The sequence below is a fragment of the Lepidochelys kempii genome, chromosome 1 (genome assembly GCF_965140285.1).
Source record: "Lepidochelys kempii isolate rLepKem1 chromosome 1, rLepKem1.hap1, whole genome shotgun sequence".
In the NCBI taxonomy this organism is placed as follows: Eukaryota; Metazoa; Chordata; order Testudines; family Cheloniidae; genus Lepidochelys; species Lepidochelys kempii.
Window position 1 is genome coordinate 121,191,724 of NC_136380.1, and position 24,724 is coordinate 121,216,447.

At 41.5% G+C, this 24,724-nt stretch overlaps 1 protein-coding gene across 4 annotated transcripts in view; it reads left to right on the top strand.

Moving 5' to 3' along the window:
• The first annotated feature begins 17,208 nt into the window (after window positions 1-17,208).
• CNGA3 (cyclic nucleotide gated channel subunit alpha 3) overlaps window positions 17,209-24,724 on the top strand; it is a 60,630-nt gene continuing 53,114 nt past the window's right edge. For 2 of the 4 annotated variants that reach the window (XM_073352953.2, XM_073352974.2), the window contains exon 1: window positions 17,447-17,818. The gene's annotated coding sequence lies outside the window, so the exon portion shown is untranslated. Of the gene's footprint in view, window positions 17,231-17,446; window positions 17,819-24,724 lie in introns of those variants that run through there. The other 2 variants (XM_073352963.2, XM_073352992.2) reach the window with 2 other exon arrangements.

A 24,724-nucleotide genomic window follows, 5' to 3' on the forward strand; every position in this document is an offset into this window, starting at 1 on the left:
TTAAATTATACATTATAGGCCCAATCCTGTGCCCACTCAAATCAATAGAATATTTTTCATTGACTTCAATGGGAACAGGATTGAGCTGCTGTTCATTTGCTATTTTTTGGAAAGCTTTGTAAACTCACATTTTCCTTTGAAATTACACAGTATTTCCATATGCCTTTTGTAAACAGAAACTGCATATTGTCCTGCTCCCTAAGGGTTTAATCTTGTGAAAAGCCAAGTACTTTCAGCTCCCACTGCAGTTGAGGGTGTTTAAAACCTCATAGGATCAGGCTGTAGTGGAGCCGTGCAAAAACTCTGTCCTTTAGGTTCCTGGGAATCTTTTTTCCTTTGCATTTCTGTGTTTGAACAAATGTGAACACAAAATTCAGCGGAACCCACTAAGTGACACTTGGCTTCCAAACTATAACGCTGCTGTCCAGGTTCACTGAAAGGAGTGTGAATGTTGGCGGCCCTTTAGGAACATCTGGCCAGGTTTGAGACTTGATAATGCAACCAGATGAGCTTCCCTGGCTTTGGATTTTAGTTCAATTATTTTAGAGAGCTGTGCATGTTCATGGTAAGCAACCTAACTGGGGCAATCAGAAGAAAAAGGTCAAAGCACCAGTGGAAACGTTGAAAAGAACTGCAACTATTAACAAGCTACATTCTCCCTACAACAGAGCTTGTTTGTTCTGTAGCCACAGCAGATCTGCCAGAGCAATTTGCATGATTTAAATGTTCCTTACTGCAGATGTGTGTGGGCAAATCCTCAGCTTGTTGATTTCTCTGGAACTACATCAGTTTACACCAGGTGAGGATTTGGAATTCAGTGTAATAAACAAGAAGGCCTTCTTAAAAGGGTAAATTATTACTTCTGGGACATATTGCAGATTATTTCTTTAATCACCTAAAAGATATAGGGGAGGACTTTAAAGGGCACAAATTACAGGTAAACAGCTAACTCCCATTGGAAGTCGATGGTAGTTAAATTCCTAACTTCCATTTATGTCCTTGAAAATTTTCCCTATAGAGCCTGATTCTGTTCTCACATTGATTTTACACTGTGTAACACTACTGACTTCAATCACATTACTTGTGATTCACGCCACTGCCAGTGGGAGAAGGATCAGTTCACTGTACACAGGTGTCTAACATTAAAAATTGGTCCTAAACCCTATCTGGTGTGGAAGCACACTTTCTCAGTTTAGATTTGATGTCCATTTCCCACCTGTGATCTGATCAGCACCCAATAAAATTAAAGTGAGCTGTTGGAGGAAGTGCTCTTTTGTAATAGTTCAATGGGCAACTGAATTTTCTTCGTCTTTATCACAGAATCAATCAAACCAACCCCATACTGAATCAATGGACCAAATTAATCTCCAGGAAGTCATTTAAGATTTTATTGGAGATTAATTTAGCTTTAAGAAGTTTATCTATTTTCTCCTCAGAGATAACTCAGAGTTATCTCCTCAGAGATAACAAGTCACATCACATGTTTCAAGAAGGCTCAAATGTAATTCTTGGTATCCTTGTACAATTCACTGAAATTCAATCTTTTCTTTGGTGAGGTATTTACAGAGAGAAAATGTATTTGAGTTGGAGTCATTCTTTGTCCTTTCAGCAAGTCATGGAAGCATACTGTTCAATGTGTTACTCCTTTTAGTTTCAGATTAATCTTTTCAGACAAGTTGTTGCTATAGTTGCAACTGTTTCTCCTTAAATCAATCAAATTTGAAAACTTATTTTCATTACTCTTCCACAAAACACTGGAGTTGATCAGTAATTACCTCTCGCTGCTAACTATATTTTATAGAGTATAATGAAGCGACCTGGATTCAGAAACAAGTAGTGCCCTCTGATTGGCTGTCATTAAACATCATACTGAGATTGTATGGAAAGAGAACTCAATGCTAAATTGCAATTTACCAACCTCAGCCATCTTAGCTGTAGCCATCATAACAAAATTATGATTTTTATATGCACAGTATATTGGCAAAAGTATTTTATTTCACATTTTCAGTCAAAAATACAATGCTGATTTTGCTCAATTAAAAATCAAATGACCATGGGACAGAGATCAAGCTTTGAAAATTTCAACCTAAAGGGTGACTGTGAAACACCTGAGCATCTATAAATAGAAGGTTATAATGGAAACTGTTTTGGAAACTTAACTATCATGGTCACTACCCACGTGCCAGTGTATTGCAGTTTATTATCACTGGTGTTATGAAGTTCCAATAGCATCTCCTCCCATCAGCAAGTTATCAGCCAGGGTGACCAGACATCCCAGTATTAGGGGCTTTGTCTTACATATGCCCCTCCCCTGAAAAAAGTGTCCCGATTTTTCACACTTGCTATCTGGTCACCCTGTTAGCAACAGAAGGGATACAAATGTCTCTCTGTGAATCAGGGTCATATAGTAAAATGTGGGCCTCTCCTTTGTGATTATGAGCACATCACTTTTATTACTCTGATTTGTAGCCATGCCTCCTTATCCTGTGACTGTATCGGTTCTCACTGCGCCAGGCCAAGCACCTAGGAGTGGGAGTGGGATTCAATAGGTGGCACTGTTCCTTTTAAGTCAGTGAAGAACCAGTGCCCTGACGTGGAATTAGGAGGTGCTTTGCTGCTGGAGCAGCTACCTTTCAGCTGAGCTGTAAAACCAAATACTGGACAGTTTGTGGTCCTCAATCCCATCACACTTTTCATAAACATGGGGATTAACCTCTGTTTTCTGGCCAGATTCTAACGCGGATATTAACACTTTACCTCCCTGCAGTTTCAGTTGGATCCAATATTTGATCAAATTTTCTTTACTAAACTATTGTATAGTTTGTGTTTTCTGTGTGGTATTATATAGCTCCCTCTCGTCTCTCTGGAGTTGGCCTGGTTTCAGTTGTTGGTGAAATGATGACTATATTTTCCTTTACCTTTCCTCCTTTGGAGTAATGTTTTTACAGCACTGTCAGATCATTGAAGAAAAAGTTGGGCAGATGGGGCCAAGTATTAAGATTATTATTAGGGTAAAGGCTCAAGTGGAATCCTAAAGCTTGTCCTTGAACCCAGGTGCTCCAATTAGTAACTTTAGGACTTGCTATTTGGATCTATAAGTCACCACTGAAGTCAAACGTAAATCATGTGATTGAAATTAGAAGCAGCAGCAGCCATGTTTCAGTTCTGGGGCATATCTGTGTTTACAAGTATTTTTTGTATGGCTCACTGCAGCAGCAAATAGATCAATTCCAACATCAAGCTTTATGAGGCAGGGACTGTCTTTTTGTTCTGTGTTCATACAGTGTCTAGGACAGCAGAGTTGGGGCTATCCAGCTTATTTCACTGAATGCAGCATGTACGATTACTGGCCTTGTGGGTATGTGGCATGTGTGGATGCAGTACAAGCAGTTCATGGCCTGCAGAGACACAGTACTTGCTCTTGATATCCGAATGGTTGAACTGGAGGATCTAAAGGAGACTGTGAGGTACTGAGATGAGACTTTTAGGGACACAATAGAATGGTCCCACCCCTAGTCTGACAGCCTGTATACTGTTAACTCTTGGGGAAGGAGAACAGCAAGCTGAAGGGGAGGGAAACAATCATATAGTTGGGACTCTCCTTCCAGTTCATGTCATGGTATCCTCCTGCATGGAGGCTATCCCTTTTGGGGAGGGAACCCCAGTCATTAGGAAGAGGCAGGTAATAGTAATGGGGGATTGCATTATTAGAAATATAGAGAGTTGGATTTGTGATGATTGGGAGAACAGCATGGTAAATACCTAAGACCTTTGCACCTTGCAGGATCTCACAAGAGAGCTAGACAGACTTACGTGCAGTGCTGGGGAAGAGCTGATGGTCGTGGTACATGTAGGTATCAGTGACATAGGGAAAGGTAGGATAGAGGTCCTGGAGGCCAAATTAGGGTTGCTAGGAAAAAGATTAAAGCCCGGGACCCCCATGGTAGCATTATCTGAAATGCTTCCAGTTCCATGCACAGGGTCTAGAAGACAGGCAGACTTGCAAGATATTGATGCAGAGATGAGACCATGGTATAGGGAGGACAGTTTAGGGTTATTGGGAACTGGGGAACCTTTTGGGAAAGGAGGAGCCTAGACAGGAAGGATGGACTCCACCTAATCCAAAATGGAACCAAACTGCTGGAATGTAAAATTAAAAAGGTTGCAGAGGATTTGTTAAACTAAGGGCTGGGGGAAAGCTAACCGATGTGGAGGAGCACACTGTTCGGGAGACATCCTTTAGGGATGAAATTATTAAAGGGGCAACTCTATATCCTGATAAAGAGGGTAGGAGAGAAGTTGGTAAAGTACAGTGCTCTGACTCTGAAATGATTAGGGGCATGGAACAGCTTCCATATGAGGAAACTGGTATTGTTCAACTTGGGAAAAAGAGATGACTAAGGGGGATAAGATAGAGGTCAATAAAATCATGAATGGTACGGAGAAAGTGAATAAGGAAGTACTATTTAACCCTTCATGTAACAGAAGAAACAGAGGGTGAAATTAATAGGCAGCAGGTTTAAAACAAACAAAAAGAAGTATTTCTTCACACAGCGCACAGCCAAACTGTAGAACTTGTTGTCATGGGATGTTGTGAAGGTCAAAAGTACAACTGGATTCAAAAAAGAATTAGATAAGTACCTGGAGGATAGGTCCATCAATGGCTATTAGCCAAGATGGTTAAGGATGCAACCCCATGCTCCTGGTGTCCCTAAGCCTCTGACTGCCAGAAGCTGGACCTGGATGACGGGGATGAATCACTCAATAATTGCCCTGTTCTGTTCATTCTCTCTGAAGCACCTGGCATTGGCCACTGTTGAAAGACTAGATACTAGGCTAGATGGACCATTGGTATGACCCAATATGACCATTCTTATGTTCTTATAGAAGAGTAGCCCTTTCTGTTCATGTACTCTGTGGCAAGGTGGTCTGGTGCCAAAATAGGGATGTGCGTGCCATCTTTCACCCCAGAGCAGTTTGGGAACCCCATTACTGCAAATCCATCCACTACGTCCTGCACATTGCTGAGAGTCACAGTCCTGCATAGCAGGAAATGACTAATGGACCTGCACACTTGCGTGATAATGGCTCTTCTGTGGATTTTCCAACTCCAAAATGATTTCCTACTGATTGGTACCAATCCAGTGTTGCAAATTTCTGGAGTGTGATCACCACTCGATTCTTCACTGTCTGTGCAGATCTTATTCTGTTGTCCAGGCACTGGAAGGCTGGGATGAGCGCTGCACACATATCCAGGAATGTGGCATTTTACATCTGAAAGTTCTGCAGCCACTGCTTGTCGTCCCAAACCTGCATTATGATTCAATCCCACGAGGCAGTGCTAGTTTCTCAGGCCCAGAAGTGGGGCTCCACTTTTTGCAGCTGCTCCATGAACACCACCAACAAACCTGGATTGTTTTTCACTATGTCCCTTTTTAAACTGTCCTCAAAGAAACCATCATGTCCCCCATTGCTGCAGTACTTCCTGCAGGTCTGCAAATACAGAAGAATTGTGCATCCTGTATTTGTAACATTCATGAGAATAGTGCAGAGCTCTGTGGACTCTATGCTTCCGTCAGAGATGGTGGAGCTGGAAAAGTGCTGTGTGGGTTTGTAGGATTTTATGGTGTGGAAATTATGGGATATGGATGCCATTAGGGGATGGAGAAAGTTGCGTGCTGGGAACCTGATCTCTGCTCTCAGAGATCCCTGGGTGAGTCACTTCTATCTCACAATGCATTGCAAAATCTCCCAAAGGGCATTGTGCCGGATGGTAGCTCATGGCACACTGGGATACCTACCTGTAGTGCACTGCACTTTGCATTGACACAAGCAATCCTGATGGGTACATGCGGTGCCAATGCTCAGCACGCACCTGAGCGCTATACAAACATGAAAGTGTCTCCCATATTGTAAGTCTAGCTTGCATTCTTTGTTCCAAGATGTGTTACCTTGAATTTGGTGTATTAAAATCCATTTTTGTTGGAATGTGAGCATTTAACCAGGAGATTCAGATCCCTTTGTAATAGTAACCTGTCATCCTCACTATTTACTACTCCATCAATCTTTTTGTCATCTGTAAAATTTACAAGTGAAGATTTTGTATCATCTACATCTTTGAAAGAAATGTTGAATAATGTTGGACCAAGAACCAATCCCCATGGAAACCCACTAGAAATGGCCCATTGGTGTCTCTCCATTAACAACTACATTTTGAAATCTGTCAGTGAGCCTATTAATTCCATGTGATGCAAATTTTTTTAATCAAGATGTCATGTAATGCTAAGTGAAATATCTTCGCGAAACCCAAGTATGCTTCAGCAATACAGGTTCCAGAGTAGCAGCCGTGTTAGTCTGTATTTGCAAACAGAAAAGGAGGACTTGTGGCACCTTAGAGACTAACTAATTTATTTGAGCATAAGCTTTCATGAGCTACAGCTTATGCTCAAATAAATTTGTTAGTCTCTAAGGTGCCAAAAGTCCTCCTTTTCTTTTTACAGCAATACAGTTGCCTTTATCAACCAGACCTGTGATCTTGTCAAAAAATATAACAGGTTTGTTTGACAAAGCCTAGTTTCCATGAAACCATGCTGACTTGCAATAATTATATTTTTAGCCTCTAATTCCTTGTTGGTTGAGTCCTGAATTAACCATTTCATTATTTTGCTCAGTTTTGACAAACTAACCTCTTTGCAGTTTACTGGATCATCCCTTTTTAACCTTGTGAAATATTGGTATTACAGTGCTAGTCCACCCATCCTTTGGAACTTCCCCAGTTTTCTAAGATTTATTAAAAATTAACCTTAGTGGTTCAGAGAACTCCTCATCTACTTCCTTTAAGATTCTTGGGAGTAAGTTATCTGGGCCTGTTGATCTGACAATGTTTAACTTTCTATTTCATCCACATCTGCATATGGGATGAACACATCTTCCGGTTTTGTTCCAAATATAGAACAGTATACTTATTTATACTACAAATAAATGCATATGATTTAGACTGAGCTGTGTAATCTTATACATGCTATAAATTTTTATAGAGCTATGTCTGGGAGAAGGGGCAACCGAATATTTTCTGTTTGAGTTTTAGCGATTGCTCTCTAAGGGTATGTCTGCACTGCAATTAAAACCTGTGGCTGGCCTGTGCCAGCTGACTTGGGTTCATGTGGCTCAGGCGAAGGGGCTGTTTATTTGCGGTGTAGACATTCAGGCTTGGGCTACAGCCTGGGTTCTAGGATCCTGTGAGGAAGGAGGGTCCCAGAGCTTGGGCTGCATCCCAAGCCCTAAAATCTACATCACAATTCAATAGCCCTGGAGCCCAAGCTTCGTGAGCCTAAGGGCATGTCTACACTATAATCTTAAGTCAACCTGTATAATTATTGCGGTGGCTGATGTCCATGGTACCCTCCTTCTGTCAGTGATGCGTGTCCTCACCAGGAAAGAAAGTAATGTGGAAATTTTAAAAATGTTGGAAAGTATGAAGATTCAGTATCTGAGGCTGATAATTTGTCCACTTATGTTTAGCAGTTCAGAAAATGGAAAGCAACAGCAATTCTTCTCTTCGCTGTGTAACCTTTTATACCTAAGCACATCAGCATAACTCTTAGTTAACAGCTGTGAATAAATACCACCTGTATTAGAGTTGAAAAGTAGTGCAGAGTTTAACCAGAATACTCAAGGTGACTTTCTACTTATTAATACATAGTACTTTGATCACTGATATTCTCAAAACTGCCACTAAATATTTTTGTACAATATTCTGTGTTCACCTTACTACAAGATCCAGTATAGTCAATTACGCCCAAATCCTGAGAGCAATGAAAATTACAGGTTCTCAGCACATCTATGAATTTTGGCTTTGGTCTTTTTAAATAAAATTTAAGACTGTGTGTGAGTGTGTGTCTGTGTAGACAGACACACACAAACAGACCAACACCCAGACACATATACACAAAATCTTAAATTTTAGTTTATTTATTCCTAGCTAATACCATTTGTGCAATGAAAGGTTAACAGAATATTAAGAACTATTAGGAAAGGGATAGATAATAAAATAGAAAATATCGTAATGCTACTGTATAAATCCATAGTACACCCACACTCTGGATGAAGGGCTGGTGCAAGATATCAGAAACACTTCACGCCATAGTGAAGTTGTACTGGGAGAAATTGGTGGAGTGACTGTTGTAACCTTAGATTTATGTGTTCCCAATTAGTAATTTAAAAATAAGGAATAAAAGCAAACTGAATTATTTAAGATAATTTAATTCAGTGAATGACAATGAGTGATAAAATTAAAAACTTTAATATAAATACGGCTAAGAGTCCTGTGGCATCTTATAGACTAACAGACGTATTGGAGCATAAGCTTTCGTGGGTGAATACTCACTTCGTCAAGGACTCTTTGCCGCTTTTACAGATCCAGACCAACACGGCTACACCTCTGATACTTAATATAAATAGTTAGTGAAGCAAACAAGCATTACAATATAACCAAACATTGCATCTGTATTCACATTCTAAAATGAAATGATGCACTTAGGGATAATCAGTCCCTAAATCTGGAGAATGGGCATAATCCTTTTTCTAACAGTACCTTGACAGGGGATGGATGTGCCTATCTAAAATCAGTATATTTCCCTTTTTATAACTACTTATAGCACCACCCCTTAATTTAATTAACATTAAATCTACCTTTTTTACCATAACTAAATATTTTTTTATTTTTACTTTCTCATTGGCTATTTAACATTAATATTAAGCTCATCTTTAATTAACATCTGTGTAAATGCCATACCAATAACTGTCAATATAGATACCATTTTCCAAAACATTAACATTTTATCTAAAACTCTTGTAAAAACCAGCTGGGACCAAAACATGTTTTCAACCTGGGGTTATGCCCTAACTTGTCTCCAATTTGCTTCTGAATTGTCTCACTTCACTTTACTCCTATTTTACCAGGCCTCACTTGATAATTGTCAAGCCTGTTTGTAGGAATAGATTTTGGGCTTACTTACATTTCAACACATTTCTACAGAAACATAAGCAAGCACAATTTATATAGGCTACACTGCTCAGAAAGGTACCCTGTACCACCTGTATATTGTATAGGTGGCTCCCTGTGCTAGATCCACATAGGTAAGCATGTAAGGGGCTTTTCAGTGAGGTATGTGGGTGGGCCACTGAATCTAATTTGTGCTGGCTATCAAGGGTTTGTCTAGGGATTGCTAGAGCACAATCTGCTTAATTTATATCCCCTTCCACCCTTTGCACATCCTCAGCACACACCCTTGAAGTATGGTGGAAAGGAACTGTATTGGGACTGAGGATCCAGCCCATACACTTTCAGTTCAATTCACTGCCATTTAATCAGCCTCTTTCTAATATCTGAGAAAGGATCTGATTCTACCATCTTTATTCATATAGAGTATCACCTTATTCCTGGAGTATCCCCATTGAAATCATACCCCATGTGAGCAAGGGTAGTAGAATTCTATCATAAAGTTGTGTGCTAAAGCATTGTGCAATAATGGGGATGCAACGTATTTTGTATTAATATGGTAAAGAGGAGGACAAATGATCTTGTAGTTAAACCAAAGGCCTATGAGTGGATGTTTGGGGTAGTAGTATAGTATTACTTAGAGGCCCCAACTGAATTCAAGGCCTCATTGTCCTGGGCACAGAATAAGAGACAGTCCCTGATGCAAAGAGCTTACAGTCTACATAGACAGGACAGAAAAAGGACGAACAGAAGCACAGAGAAGTGAAGTGATTTGCCCAAGATCACACACCAGATCAGTGGCAGAGAGAGATTCTGTAGCCTGGTGGTTAGGCCATCCACCAGGGTCCAGTCCCTCTGCTTTAGTGACTCTTTTATTATTTATCCAGAGTGCAACAGTTTCAACAGGAGAGATGGAGGGAGCCCTGCATCAGAATATCCCAAAGTCCATTGGTTAGAGTCTTCTCCTGAGATGTGGCAGAACCCGCTTCAAATCCCTTCTCCCTCTCAGGCAGAGGGGAGAATTGAACCTGAGCCTCCCACATCCCAGGTGAGTGCTGTGGGTGAGACAGGTGTCTAACTCATCTTCATAAAAAACAATTTAGGTGCCTAAGCTGCCCAACTCCAGGTGGTGGGTTCCAATTTTTGTGGAATGCGAGCAGAGAAAGGTGTCTCCCTGCAGCCCAGACTTAGGTGCCCATCTCCATGAGAGGGATGGGGCTTAGAAAATGCCCCCCACCCCTCCGCATCAGCATCTCCCATTGGCTAGCTTAGGCACCCCTGCCTGGTGTGCTGACTTTTGGAGTGGATTTTGGACTTGTGGATCTCTGTCCATTCATTGTATAGGGAGCCTAGGCACCTAACTCAGGCTTTGTGGATGGCACTGTTGGTCCTGTGGTCTTTTAGGTGCCCAAAAATCCTTTTGTGGATCTGGGCCCCAGAGCCTAACTTTTCAGGTGTGCTGAGCACCTGCAGGTCCCAATACCATGAACTGAACCAACAGTCTTGAATTTAGCCCAATGCATTTTAAATAAATTAACTTTGGTCATTAAAAACTAATGTATTCCTTTATCTTCAATTATACTGGAAGAACATTATCTTACCAGTAAGAGCGAGTGATACTGTAGTTACTGACTGACAACTGTACAGTTATGTCTCATTTACCTGCACTCTGGTTGAATATTGCCCTCAGAACTCCACATCCATGTGTCTATAACAAACATGGCATCCTCAGCTTTTTACATGCTCATGTTCTCCTCACCCACCCCCTACCCAGAACAGCTCTTACTCTACCTCAGCTTCCTTAGCAGCAGCACTGATGAAAGGAGAATCCAGTACCTTCCTCCAATTCCTCTTTTTTAAATAATTTCAAATGGGATAAATACTCATTTTCGGCAACGTGGAAGAGGAAGGTGAGAAGAAAATGTGGAACTTTTAAAATAAATATAATATAGAAAATATACTCATGTTGCACAGGGAGTCAATCTTCCCAATGCAGCAAGAGGGTTGTGAAGCATAGAGGTGGGAGCCTTTATAGTAGGGCTGTAGATTAATAACAGTTAACTCATGTGATTAACTCAAAAAATTAATTGGGGTTAAAAAAATTAATTGCAACTAATTGCAGTTTTAATTGCACTGTTAAACAATAGGATATCAATTGGAATTTATTAAATATTTTGGATGTTTTTGTACATTTTCATATATATTGTATTCTGTATTGTAATTGAAATCAAAGTGTATATTATTTTTATTACAAATATTTGCTCTGTAAAAATGATAAACAAAAGAAATAGTATTTTTCGATTCACCTCATACAAGTATTGTAGTGCAATCTCTTTATCATGAAAGTGCAACTTAAAAATGTAGATTTTTTTTTTGTTACATAAGTGCACTCAAAAACAAAACGATGTAAAACTCCACAGCCTACAGGTCCACTCAGTCCTACTTCTTGTTCAGCCAGTCGCTAAGACCAACAAGTTTGTTTACATTGACGGGAGATAATTGCTGCCCACGTCTTATTTACAGTGTCACCAGAAAGTGAGAACAGATATTTACATGGCATTTTTGTAGCCAGCATTGCAAGGTATTTACATACCAAATATGCTAAACATTCGTAGGCCCCTTCATGCTTTGGCCACCATTCCAGAGGACATGCTTCCATGCTGATGATGCTCATTAAAAAAATAACATGTTAATTAAATTTGTGACTGAACTCCTTGGGGGAGAATTGATATGTGGACACAGTTGGCAACGGGCTTTGTTGCAAGGATAGGTTCCTGGGTTAGTGGTTCTGTTGTATCCCTGCAACAAAGCCCGTTGCCAACTGTGTCCACATATCTATTCAGGGGACACCATCATAGGGCCTAATCACATCAGCCACACTATCAGAGGCTCCTTCATCTGCACATCTACCAATGTGATATATGCCATCAAGTGCCAGCAATGCCCCTTTGCCATGTACATTGCCCAAACTGGACAGTCTCTACATAAAAGAATAAATGGACACAAATTGACGTCAAGAGTTATAACATTCAAAAACCAGTCGGAGAACACTTCAATCTCTTTGGTCACTTGATTACAGACTTAAAAGTGGCAATTCTTCAACAAAAAAACTTCAAAACCAGACTCCAGCAAGAGACTGCTGAATTGGAATTAATTTGCAAACTTGATACAATTAACTTTAGGCTTGAATAAAGACTGGGAGTGGATGGGTCATTACACAAAGTAAAACTATTTCCCCATGATTATTCCCCTCCTCCCCCCCGCCACCCCTGCTGTTCCTCAGACGTTCTTGTCAACTGCTGGAAATGGCCCACCTTGATTATCACTACAAAAAGGTTTTTTTTCTCTCCTGCTGGTAATAGCTCACCTTAAGTGATTACTCTCCTTACAGTGTGTATGGTAACACCCATTGTTTCGTGTTCTCTGTGTATATAAATCTTCCCACTGTATTTTCCACTGAATGCATCCAAGGAAGTGAGCTGTAGGTCACAAAAGCTTATGCTCAAATAAATTCGTTAGTCTCTAAGGTGCCACAAGTCCTCCTTTTCTTTTTGCGGATACAGACTAACACGGCTGCTACTCTGAAACCTCTTTTAATTCTGTAGGTTTCAGAGTAACAGCCGTGTTAGTCTGTATTCGCAAAAAGAAAAGGAGTACTTGTGGCACCTTAGAGACTAACGAATTTATTTGAGCATAAGCTTTCGTGAGCTACAGCTCACTTCATCAGATGCATATCGTGGAAAGTTTCCATGATATGCATCTGATGAAGTGAGCTGTAGCTCACGAAAGCTTATGCTCTAATAAATTGGTTAGTCTCTAAGGTGCCACAAGTACTCCTTTTCTTTTTAATTCTGTAATAACTTTATCCTGAGATGATAATCACCTCATCCTTCTGTTTTGAAATGTATGTAGCTAAGGTACAGATATTACCTCATAGATTGTTTGAGGCCAGAAGGCACCATTATGACAATCTTGTTTGACCTCCTGTGTAACACAGGCCATACAATTTCACCCAGTGATCTCTGCATCAAGCCCATATGTTTTGGCTGAGGTACAGCATCTTTTAGACATCCAATTTTGACTTCAAAATTATGGAGAATCCACTACTTCCCTGTGGATGTTACTCCAATAGTTATTACCCTCACTGTGAAAAATGCTAGTAATTTCTAGCCTGAATTTTGATCTTGGTATTCTCTTTAAAGAACCATATTGTTATTGCCTTTAAAGAACCATCTACTGTGAAAATAAAAAGGAAGCACTTTGCACCTCTGTCTATTGATCTAAGCACTTGTGCCATATACATCACCCTGATATCTGAACATCCGAATCCCCTCAAATTATCATCTAATTAGATGTTGTGACTTCATTTGATCATTATTCTATTCACTATGTTACATGTTACATCATAACCATAAAACATTTCCACTCTGTTTTTGGTCCCTTCTGGTACGGGACCCTTCATAGATTAGAAGTGTAATATCTGCTTTCAATAATGATAATTGTTTTAAGGTCACAGTTTCCTGCATATAATTAAAAACTTGTATTGGAAAGCACCTCTGCATAGTTAAACTTTCTTTATCAGGAAAATAAGGATGATCTCTATACTTTATTTGCCTGGTTTTCAAAGTTGTTGTGGCCCTGTTTTTCTTATTGACTTCATTGGGACCTGAGATTATTAAGCACCTATGATGGGGTGCCTATCCCACACAGGCATAAAAAGGGCCATGCCCTGCCCCAGAAGGTGCAATAGAAGTCAGTCGTCCGAGCAGCCCAAAGAGGCTGTATGAATCACAGCCAGTCAGGGAGGAGTTGCAGGGAGCAACCAATCCAGGCCTGGCAGGCTCAGATAAAAGGGAGCTGCAGGGCAGAGTAGGTGAGTTACTGCTGGGAGCAAGGAGTCTGTTGTGGAGGGCTGAGAGAACTGTAAGCACTTTGGGCAGAGTAGTGGCTGGTTCTTAGGACTGAGCAGCTGAGTGCCCTGAGGAGAGGGCAAAGAAGGTTCTGGGGCCATGGGGAAGTGGCCCAGGGAAATAGAGCAACATTGACAGAGGTTACAGAGGAGCAGCAGGAGGATTCTATTTATTAGGGTCCCTGGATTGGGGCCCAGGGTAGTGGGTCCCCCCCACACTTGCCACTGGGGAAGTGGCTGGACTGTTTCCAGAAGGGGGAAACAGAGATGATGAATTATCCAGAAGGCTGAATCACAAAGAGGATGCTGTGGTTCTGGGAGGTGAGAGAGGAGCCATAGGTGGGACCAAAAACAGAGTGCCAGTGTGCAGACTGTGGATGTGGGCATCAGCCTCGAGCTAATCCCTAGTGCTATCAGAAGGAGGTGCCCAGTCTGGCAGTGAGGGCTGCACCCTGTGACAAGGCTATAGTATTGAAAACGACTGACATAAAACCTTGTAAATAGGTAAATATTGCTAAGGCATACTGGATGTGTACATATGGATATTTAGTATTTCAGCCATTTTTTAAAAAGGCAAATTTTGGAAAGAAAAAATATGAATTCATGTAACTTAATAACAAACGTTGTACAGTGAATGAAATGAATAATGTTAAAATCTATGTATATGTAAATGTCATAGAGTCCAATTATTCTAACAATGGAAGAAGCATTACTAACTTTTACAAAGTGAGAATACTTGAGACACAGGACCCAGTCTTACATCCCTTACTCAGGGCTGCAAGATCAGGCCGAGAATTTGGGTTAGAAATATAACTTGGCATGTGGATATATTTTTAGTGACGACTTATTATTGGCCCAGATTTTCATAATTTTGGATGTCTCCATTCTTGGGTACCCAAGCTGAGGTAGTTTTTAAATGGTGGTTGTTCAGAACTGTAAAAATATTCCCCTTTAAAGTGTCTTAAGCAGGGCAGCCAAGAATGGAGAGATCCAAAATGAACAGTCTCCTTTCAATATCTTGTTCATTATTATTGTAGAGTCTAGGATCAGGGTCTCATTATATTAGGTGCTGTGCAGACAAATAACAAAGAAGATCGTCCCTGTCCCAAAGAGCCTACAATCTCATATCAGAAAGAATGCAACAGGTAGATGAATCAAGCAAATGGGTGGAGGTAGGAGGACAAGGTAATGAAAGAACAGAGTTTAGCAGAAAACAAGAAGTCTCAAAATACATTATTCTATGCTTTACAGTATTTTTTAATCACTTCATTTTAACTAGGCTTTCATATTTAATTCTCTTTTTTCTTTTTTTGGTCCAGAGAGCACAAGCAGAACAGACTTAGTATTTATCCCCTGAAGCTACTGCCCTGTTCCTATAGACACAGACATTTCACTCTAAATCTGTATGGTTATATCAGCAAAGGAACACACAATTCCCTCAGAATGAGGTACTTATATGAACCACTGAGTCAGAGGACAATGTCCAGATTAACCAGGATGTTAACACCTGAAACAAATCTGCTAGTTGAGATTTTATGAAGATTTTGGTTGAGGTAAAGAAACATGTTCGCCTCCCACACAGGCACAATATAAAATCTTTTAACAAAAATCACTGACAGACTATACAAGAGATTTCTACGGGCCTGCTAGCATCTACCTGCTCACTTCACCTGTTGCAGATTCTGCATGAACCAAGATGCTTTGGGGTCTCGCTGTTGAAGATTAAAGGCCAAAGATCTTTATAAAATCCTACCAATCCATTAATAGTATCTGTCAGAGAAATCATAATCTCCTTCAGTACCCTTGGGATCCAATAACCTCTTAATGTGGACTATCCAAACAGTAGGAGTAGGTGGAACCCAACCTCAAACCACAGGAGGCAATGGCCATTTTATGACATGGGCAGAATTTACTCTTGCCCACCTCTAATTCAAGTTCAGACAACTAGCCGGATCCAGTTTTGGGTTGGGCAATCTCCTTTATTACAGGTAGGATGCAAACCGAACAGCCATGGTACTACTTCAGCTATTCCTCTTAGCTTCATGCTTTACCAGATTTTCTAAATCAGTCTAAATCAGTGCAGCAGTGTTATCCTATGAATCATCAGTAATACACCTAAGATCAGGCCTTGTTCTTTATTAAATCATGGATGATTTTTCCACTTACTCTGCATTCACCAGCATTAATTTTTGAATAGTACCTTTGTCTACCAAGTTTCAGAGTAGCAGCTGTGTTAGTCTGTATTCGCAAAAAGAAAAAGAGTACTTGTGGCACCTCAGAGACTAACAAATTTATTTGAGCATAAGCTTTTGTGAGCTACAGTTTGCTTCATCGGCTGCATTCGATGAAGCGAGCTGTAGCTCACGAAAGCTTATGCTCAAATAAATTTGTTAGTCTCTAACGTGCCACAAGTACTCCTTTTCTTTTTGTCTACCAACACTCCCAAGCTCCTGAGAGCAAACTGTAGGCTAAAAATGAAACCTTAACTCCAGTAATGTTGGTTACAATACCAGTCACTTACAAGATACTACAATGAGGAGTGGTATGGAAAGAATATTCCATATATATTCCACATATTCTTCATATATTTTATGCCCCATGCTTCTGGAACTGCCCTCATATTAATCTAGAACAGCCTGAGTCTGTTGACCTTGGCTTGACATGCCGCAACAACCATCTGTTTGCTAGAGCTTTTGGAAAGGGCTGAAGGGTTTAAGTGAGATATCATTTAGGATGTGGGTGGCATTTTTGTTTTTGCTACTTAAATTACTGGATGTTAATCTTATTGTGTGTTGGGGCTTTGTTATGATGCTGGGCAGTTAGTCTTTGTTATTTAAAATAAGTGTCAGGATACCTAGAGCTGTAGGTAGCTGTCTCATTTTATTTAAATAATAATAAACAAATGGGGTCCCTAGTGCACCTGGCACATCCTTATGTTCAGTTCATTTGAATTAAGATTCTCTAGGAAGTTGCAGCTGAGACCCATGCAGCTGTGCCTAAGCCTCTTTCAGTGTTGAATTGAGTGGCTTTTGTCAGCTCCTTTTCCAACCTGAACGTTAGTTGTATGGAGTTTTTGTCCCTAATGTTATGAGCGTTTGTTAGCGGCTTTCAAAGTAGTTTTGAATGTCTCTGAGGGGGTTAAAAGCCTTGCAGAATCAGCGAGTATAAGATAACGTTCAGAGGAGCATGAAAGCCTGCCGGCCACTCACGTATGAAACCCACAAAAACTTGCAAAATCAAGGCAGCAAGCGTGGCAGGTCCTCAAGGAAGCCCGTTCTCAGCTCCGGGGCTGAACTCTCCTCCGCAGACAGAGCGTGGAGGTAGCTTCAGCGCACGGGCTTTCCTGTCGCGTTAGACGGTCCCAGAAACTTTGCACCGGGGGGGGTGCGGACACCGCGCTGCAGCCTCCCCGTGAGCTGCGGGCGAGACGCCCTCTCCAAGCAGCCCCAGCCCTCAGCCAGAGCGCGGTTCACTTAATTTCTGACCCCTCCCCCCGCAGGCGCCCCAGCTAAGCCGCGCGCGGGCGGGGCGGGGCGGGGGGACTCACTTGTCCCGGCCCAGGGGAGTTGCCGCTGGCGGAGAGCAGCGCGCCGCAGCCCCGGCGGGTTGGCTGGGCCCGGGCAGCGCGCCCCGGCTCCTCCCGCTCTGAGCGCCTGCGGCCCCTTCAAGAGCAGCGACGTGAGCGCCGAGCCGGGATTGGCGAGGCTGGGCGCCGGGTTTCTCGCGCTGCTGACCCGCGGCGCCTCGGAGCTTGAGGGCAGCGCGGCGAGCCCCGCGCCCCGGCATGGGCTGTTGTGGCGAGGCTGCGAGCCTCCCGCCGACCGGGCTCCGCGGGCTGCCGCGCCTCTCGCCGCACGCCGGGAGATGGTGACCCGCGGAGCCCCGGTGCGCCGGCCGGACACCCCCAGGTAGGAGCTCCGTGTAGACACCCCGCGGGGTGGGGTGAGTGTGGGTGTGCGCGAGAGCGCTGGGTGTGGGTACAGGTTGCCCCCGGCTTTCCTAAGCAGCAAGCGCGTGACAGCGGCTCCCCGGCTAAGCACGCTCCCGCTGCCACGCACTGGACAGCGCCGGGCACGGCTGGTGCTGTGGCGAGGGGCTCGCTTCCCCGGGGCACTGCGGTCGTGACGAGCTGCTAACCTCTGGGGCTGGTTCACCCTCTCCTCGGGGTGGCCAGACCTGTGCCTCGCACAAACCAATTGCTTGACGGTTTGATCCTTGGAAAGAACTTAACAGGATGTAAAACCCTAGAGCTCCTTGGTCGTTTAGCCGGGTTTACGCCTGGGCTTTCTCTGTAATCTTAATGCGCCAAGCCCTGGGGCTGCCACGCGGGGCTCTTCCTCGGCCTCCTCTCGGCGCAGCGAGCGAGCTCCCTGCCCCAGCAGCTGCCAGCTCCGCGCCTGCCTCTCTGCGCCCCAAGGTTTGCCTAGCCCGCGCGGGATCTTGCAGCGCCTTGCGCTTGCCCCTGCGCGTCTAACTTTCCATGGGACTTCTAGGGTACATGTAAAGTACGCAAAAAGAAAAGGAGGACTTGTGGCGCCTTAGAGACTAACCAATTTATTTGAACATGAGCTTTCGTGAGCTACAGCTCACTTCATCGGATGCATACCGTGGAAACTGTAAAATATGGTATTTGGATAATCGCGCGCGTGTGTAAACCTAGCCAAACCTGCCTTGAGGGAACCAGGATGCATGCTTCGGATGGCAGCCTGCAAGGTGCAAAGTACATGCAGCATTTGGGTGGGATTCTGGTCTCATCACCCCGTCCTCAGGATGAGTAGTAGCTTACTTTGCAGATAGTCCTATTGAAATGAAGGAGTCTGTTGCTTTCCATGGGAGGTGAGGGCACTGAGCACCCTACAGGGTACGCCCTTTTTTTTTGTTTGTTTGTTTGTTTGATTTTTAATGAAGTGGACTCTTTTTCCTAGGGAGTGCAGTTTTATCCCCATGCAATTCTGGCTTTCTTTATGCTCAACAATAGTGTCTTAAAAGCAAATGGGACCTAATGAAAAAGACTCCAAACTCAAACCCTTGCCCTGCAGAATGAACACACTCTCTCTCTCTCTCAAAATAAACTGTGGAAGAGGTTTTAAAAGTTTTGTCATTGACTTTAGGGGGAGCAGGAACACCTTAAAATGTAACATAATAGTAAATGTAAAACAAACACTCCCACCCAAATAAAAACAAACAAAAAACACATACCCTTCTAACTTTTATTTTTAAGGACCTAAAACTGGATTTGAATTCTTCACCCCATTACCCAAATTGACAGTACATGGCATCCGGAAATGCCACAAATAATGTATGGGCACACTCACACTACACATAAACCTTGTCTATCAAATTTTGGAAAAAATTTCCCAACTACTGCCAAATCCAATTCAGCTTTACCATCATTAGCAATGTTAGGAGCCTTAGTCTAGATCAGGACTGGGCACATCGGGGAATAGAAATTGTATGGCGGGCCATGAATGCTCACAAAATTGGGGTTGGGGTGCGGGAGGGGGTGAGAACTCTGGGTGGGGCTGAGGATGAGGAGTTTGGGATGTAGGAGGGTGCTCTGGGCTGGGAACGAGGGGATTGGAGGGATCAGGGCTGGGGCAGAGGATTGGGACGTGGGCAGAGGCTCAGGGGTGTAGGCTCCGAGCAGCACTTACCTCAGGGGCTCCTCGAAGCAGTGGCATGTCCCTTCTCCAGCTCCTACCTGGAGGTGCGGCCAGGCGGCTCCGCGTGCTGCCCCATCCGCAGGCACCATCCCTGCAGCTCCCATTGGCGCGCTTAGGAGCCAGAGCAGGGCCATGCCACGTCTTTTGGGAGCTGCGCGGAGTGGTGCCGAAGCAGGGCCCAGCTGGGTTGTGCTGCCCTGATCCTGCGCCCCGGCTGGAGCACCGGAGCAGGGCCGAGCTGCTTGGTGTGGACCCCAACCCAGCGCCCTGGCTGGAGCGCTGGAGTGGGGCAAGCCCTAGACCCCACTCCGTAGCAGGAGCTCGCAGCCAGTTTAAAACGGCTCACAGGCTAGATCCGGCACTCCGGCCGTGCACCCCTGGTCCAGATAGCCTGCTGGCAATTGCCAGTGTTTTAAGCACTGCATTATCAAACCATGCTCAGAACAGCTCTAATCAACATGGTCCTTGAAACAGTGATGTCATCCAGTGGCCCCTTTACACTAGAGTTCCGGTGTTGCAGTGAAACTGCTGTGCATGTTAACTGATGTATTAACAATGATGAAATATTTTTGCAAAACTTCCCTAGTGTAGAGAAGGTTAAGGTACATCTGACAATATGCACTATACAATAATTATAATAATCAGTGCATTTATTTAATATACAATACACTCATTTTTAAAGGCAAAAGCCAAGGAAACTTGGGGCCAGTTTATTTGAACATTCATTTTGTAACTGCTTGAAGAAATAAAAATACTAAAAATAAATGTCAATATTTTCTAGTAGCTAACAGTTGTTTTTATTCTTTCCTTTCTATTTCAGAGAGTTTACACTCAAAATAAATAGTAATAGGGATACTGTATTTAGAGCTCTGTTATTTTCATGGCTACAGTTGAGTAAATTGTGATTTCAAATATTATAGTCTTTGAAACAACTCAAAGATAACTTTGACTTCTATTGGCTTGCTTTCATTATTTCCCTTCTTGATGTTTTTGCGTCACCTTCATTGAGGACTGAGGGTAAAATCACCCTTTATATATCTCCTATCTCTCTTCACAAGCTGATTAGGAAAATGAATCTTTCATGTAGTAGTGGGATTGTCATGGTGACCAATGAAGTACAGTAATCATGGTAAACAAGCAGTACACAATTTGTGAGAGGGAGCTCATCAGCTTTGAAAAATTGAACATCATGCACATTTGCTATGTCTGGAACATCCTCCCTTGTATGACCCCAGATTATGTCATCCAGTTTGCACCTTGGCTCTGTCATTTCAGGTCAACACATTATCTTGTACCATTCTCTGATACGGTTATCTCTTTTCATTAATGTCTTTTTAAATCCTCTTCTACCGAACACCTTGCTACTACATGTAAAATGTGATACAAATGAGCTCTTATGTTTTTCCTTCCTAATCAAGATGCACGTGTGTGGCAGTTAAATAAAGTATGCTAAAAGCAAATTTGAATGAATAATTTAAAAAACCATATAAATATTCACTCAAATAAAATATGAGTTTGCTTTAGCTGAGTTCATACCCCTTTTGTGTTCACTTTTCACAAATATTCTAGCAAATAAATGTATTGTCAGAAATGTTTGCAGAAACAACAATTTTTAGGCAAATGTTAGAGAATCTTTGCCGAAAATTAATTTTGAACAAGTAAACATGATAAATCTGCTTTTAAGTGTTATGCTAATCCAGTCATGGAACAGAAACAATCCCATGTAGTCTGGGTATCCAATCAAACTAAACGCATCTTTGAATTTGAATTTACAATATTGTGTTGACTATTTATAACTGACTGCTCCTGAAAAATCTACTATCCAATAATTATTCATAGAAATTATCTAGCAAAATGTCAAATGGTGAATAAATCTTGAATAAAATTGAAATTTGATCAGAGGCAATTCAGGAACAGAAAAAATCAATCCGATTCAATTTATCTAGCAAATTATTTGCTAAGGACTATTCACTCAGCTCTAGCTAAAAGTTAGCAAAAATCCAGCAAAGGTAATGGTTCGAGGACAATCCTGTGAAGTTCAATCCAGTAGCTCTGCTTTACATTAAAACTGTATGTGTACATACATACAAACATATATACATACAATAGTGTATATAGATATTACATATATGGGTTTTGTTTAGAGGCATATTGCTACCACGGTTAATAAGAGATGCACATATAAATTCTTTGGATCTTAATGGGATAATGACCCCAGCGATGATAGAAAATGTCATACTTGGCTAATACTAAAAAGAGTTTAAATAAAACATTTATTTAAATAATCTTCAAAGGAATAGTTCAAATTACAGTTTTAAACTATTACCTTAATAATTCAAAAGGATAGCACCAGAGGTCTAAGTGAGACAACCTATTTATTACTCTTTTCATCTTGCTGGGCTTGATCCAGTAGCCTTTACACAAACAAATCTGAAGTCCATGAGAGTTTGCAGAGTTGGGACCATAAGTTTTTGCACAATTCCCCAACTCAGCAAAGTATTTAAGCATGTACTTAAACGCTTAAATAGTCCAATTGACTTTAGAGCTTAAAGTTGCTTCAAGTTAAAAGGCCAGATTTTCAAAGGTATTTAGGTGCCTAAAAATGTAGATAGATGCCTAGTGAGGTTTGGAGTTAGGTTCCATGTGAGATTTCCAAAAGCAACTAGGTGCCTATCTTTAGGTGCCTTAAAGCCTTTGAGAATTTGGCCCAATGTGACTTCAAATATATAAGGGTAGGCACATGCTTTGCTGATGCAGGGACAAAGTGTTGGGGGGTAAAATATAGTTTAGGTCACGATTGAAATGGATATTTTTAGTCTCTTCCTATATCTAATGAGTTCATCAACACCACAAAAATCAATTAGGCAAGGACCCTCAACATAGCAGAGATGTTGCATGTCAGGATTAAAGCAAATTGTCAAAGCTGCTTGAAAAAATAAACAGACAGCCCATCTTTGTTATTTTTTCTGATAGCATGTACAATCAGACCAGTCTTTCCATGAACACTAACGTTCCCTCAAATTTTAAAAAGGTGTAAAGTATATTATTTTTATCCTTTTTATTACTTAATTTAGTACAGAAGAATCGAGCAGATATAATACCAAATCAGTAGCTAAGAATGTAAGATTAAATTGCCTTGGAATTGACTGGAAATAACATATTTGTTATTAATTTATTTAGTTATTTTTCTTATAGTTGAAGTCCTGATCCTGCAGTGAGATACTCATTGACTTTAATGAAGCTCCACATGGGCACAGAGGATTGCCGTCATGGTTTTCACTTCAGGATTGGGGCCTAAATTAGTGTTTTCTAAAGAACACAACACAGGATACTTTCATTCTTCTCTAGTTCACTTCCTTCATTCTAATTCCACTCCCGAGAGCCAAGCATTTTGAATGCTCTAATAATATGCTGAATATTATAATATTTTAAATTTCTTAAAGCCCATTGCCCAAATAGCCTATAGGCATGAAATTTAAAAAAACCCAACTGATTATGAAAAACAAGCAGCATACTATAATATTCCAGTAAAAGCAAAGATGAGCAAAACCACTAATAAACTCCCACCATGCCTGCACTATAACAACAATCAAAGCCAGAACAACAACAAACCAAAATTAAAGTGAAAATAAAAAATATCTTGAGTTAGGGAGAGAGAATTCTAGAATCATGGAGCTTGATGGAAAAGGTTCATCCTTTTGCTGCTCTGAGGGCACAGTTTTACAGTTCTTTTTGAAGTTGGAATATGTATATGAGAGAGAGAAACTACACACTTTACACACTCAAGCCAGTGCAAATGTTGTTCAAGTAAAGGCTAAGATTAGTTCAGACACAGCTGCCAAATCTGAGGCTGCAGGTGGCTCAGGCCAATAACTGCTAGGGTGCTCTTTATTGCTCAGCATACATTTCAGTGCTGTGAAATAGGAGCTGTTTTGTGTTGACGGAGAGTTCTGTGGGGTAATAACTTGAGCCCCTGTGGGGGGGAAACAGGGACCTGGTCTTCATTGACTTTACCTTGCGTGGTTGTTTACCCTTGTGCAAAGTATAATTAAATCAAATTTTTCCCTTTATTTACAGAGACATTAGTTTCCACAACCATGACTGGGACACATTGCAGGTTCCCTTCCCCTTCCTCTTTAACAGGGAACTTTCATCCATAATTTCCCTTACATACCAGTTTTAAGTTTGAGTTTGACACAGCAGGCTAGGTTGATTCACCAGTCCATTACTGTTATAACAGTTGTTATACTAATATAAACCCACTGTAAGAGAGAGTGCTGACTCAGGCCCATTATCCATCCTTCCTCTGAGGAACCAAACTTCCTTGACTCTATCCCTCATGAATGGCATGGCATAGGCATTTAGGTCAGGTCACTTAGTGAATTCTGGGTTTTGCAGCTTGGGGAGGGTGAGCATCTTTGCTTGAATCAGACCCAATAAGGCCAAGGAAATCAGGCCTTCAGCTGTATTTTTGGATAATCAACTGTTCCAATCCAGCTATTATGATGCTGTAACAAGGATAATTACATGGAGGTCAAATGCCAAAGTATAAAAGACTTATCAGAGAGATAGCGGATTGGAGCCTGTCTTATGTAAACGATGTAGGTAAACCTGTGCACAGCGTAACTGCTGCTGGGAATCGGGATAATAAGTCAAATATTTACAAAATCTCTTATGTTATTTATTATTTATCATAATGTTTATAAGGGGTAGGAATTAGTAGGCTTGCATTTGTGTGGTTGGTAAAACTGCCTTCTTTTGACAGTGATAAATACTCCACCTTGAAAAGTTGAATTTGAATTGTGCAGTTTTTCTGCAAACAGTTCTGATCGTCTACATACAACAGCTTTTGGAATATTAAATCCTCACTCTGGTAGAACTCCTGTTGACGTAAGATGCATGTATTGAAACTATAGTGCTACAACAATTTTTTGTTCTTCTAGAATTTTTAGAAGTACACAGTTCAAAACAAGCTCTCTCTAGGGTGAAGTATTTCTCATAGTTACAAAAGAAGAAAGTTTCAAATGTTCATTGGGTAATTGTAAACCGTATTATTACTACCCTTTTTCAACTGTATTAATGGTAATGGTACGTCAGTGTACTCAACTTTCAGTTGTTTCTAAGTACAGTAATACATTTTATTTCCAACAG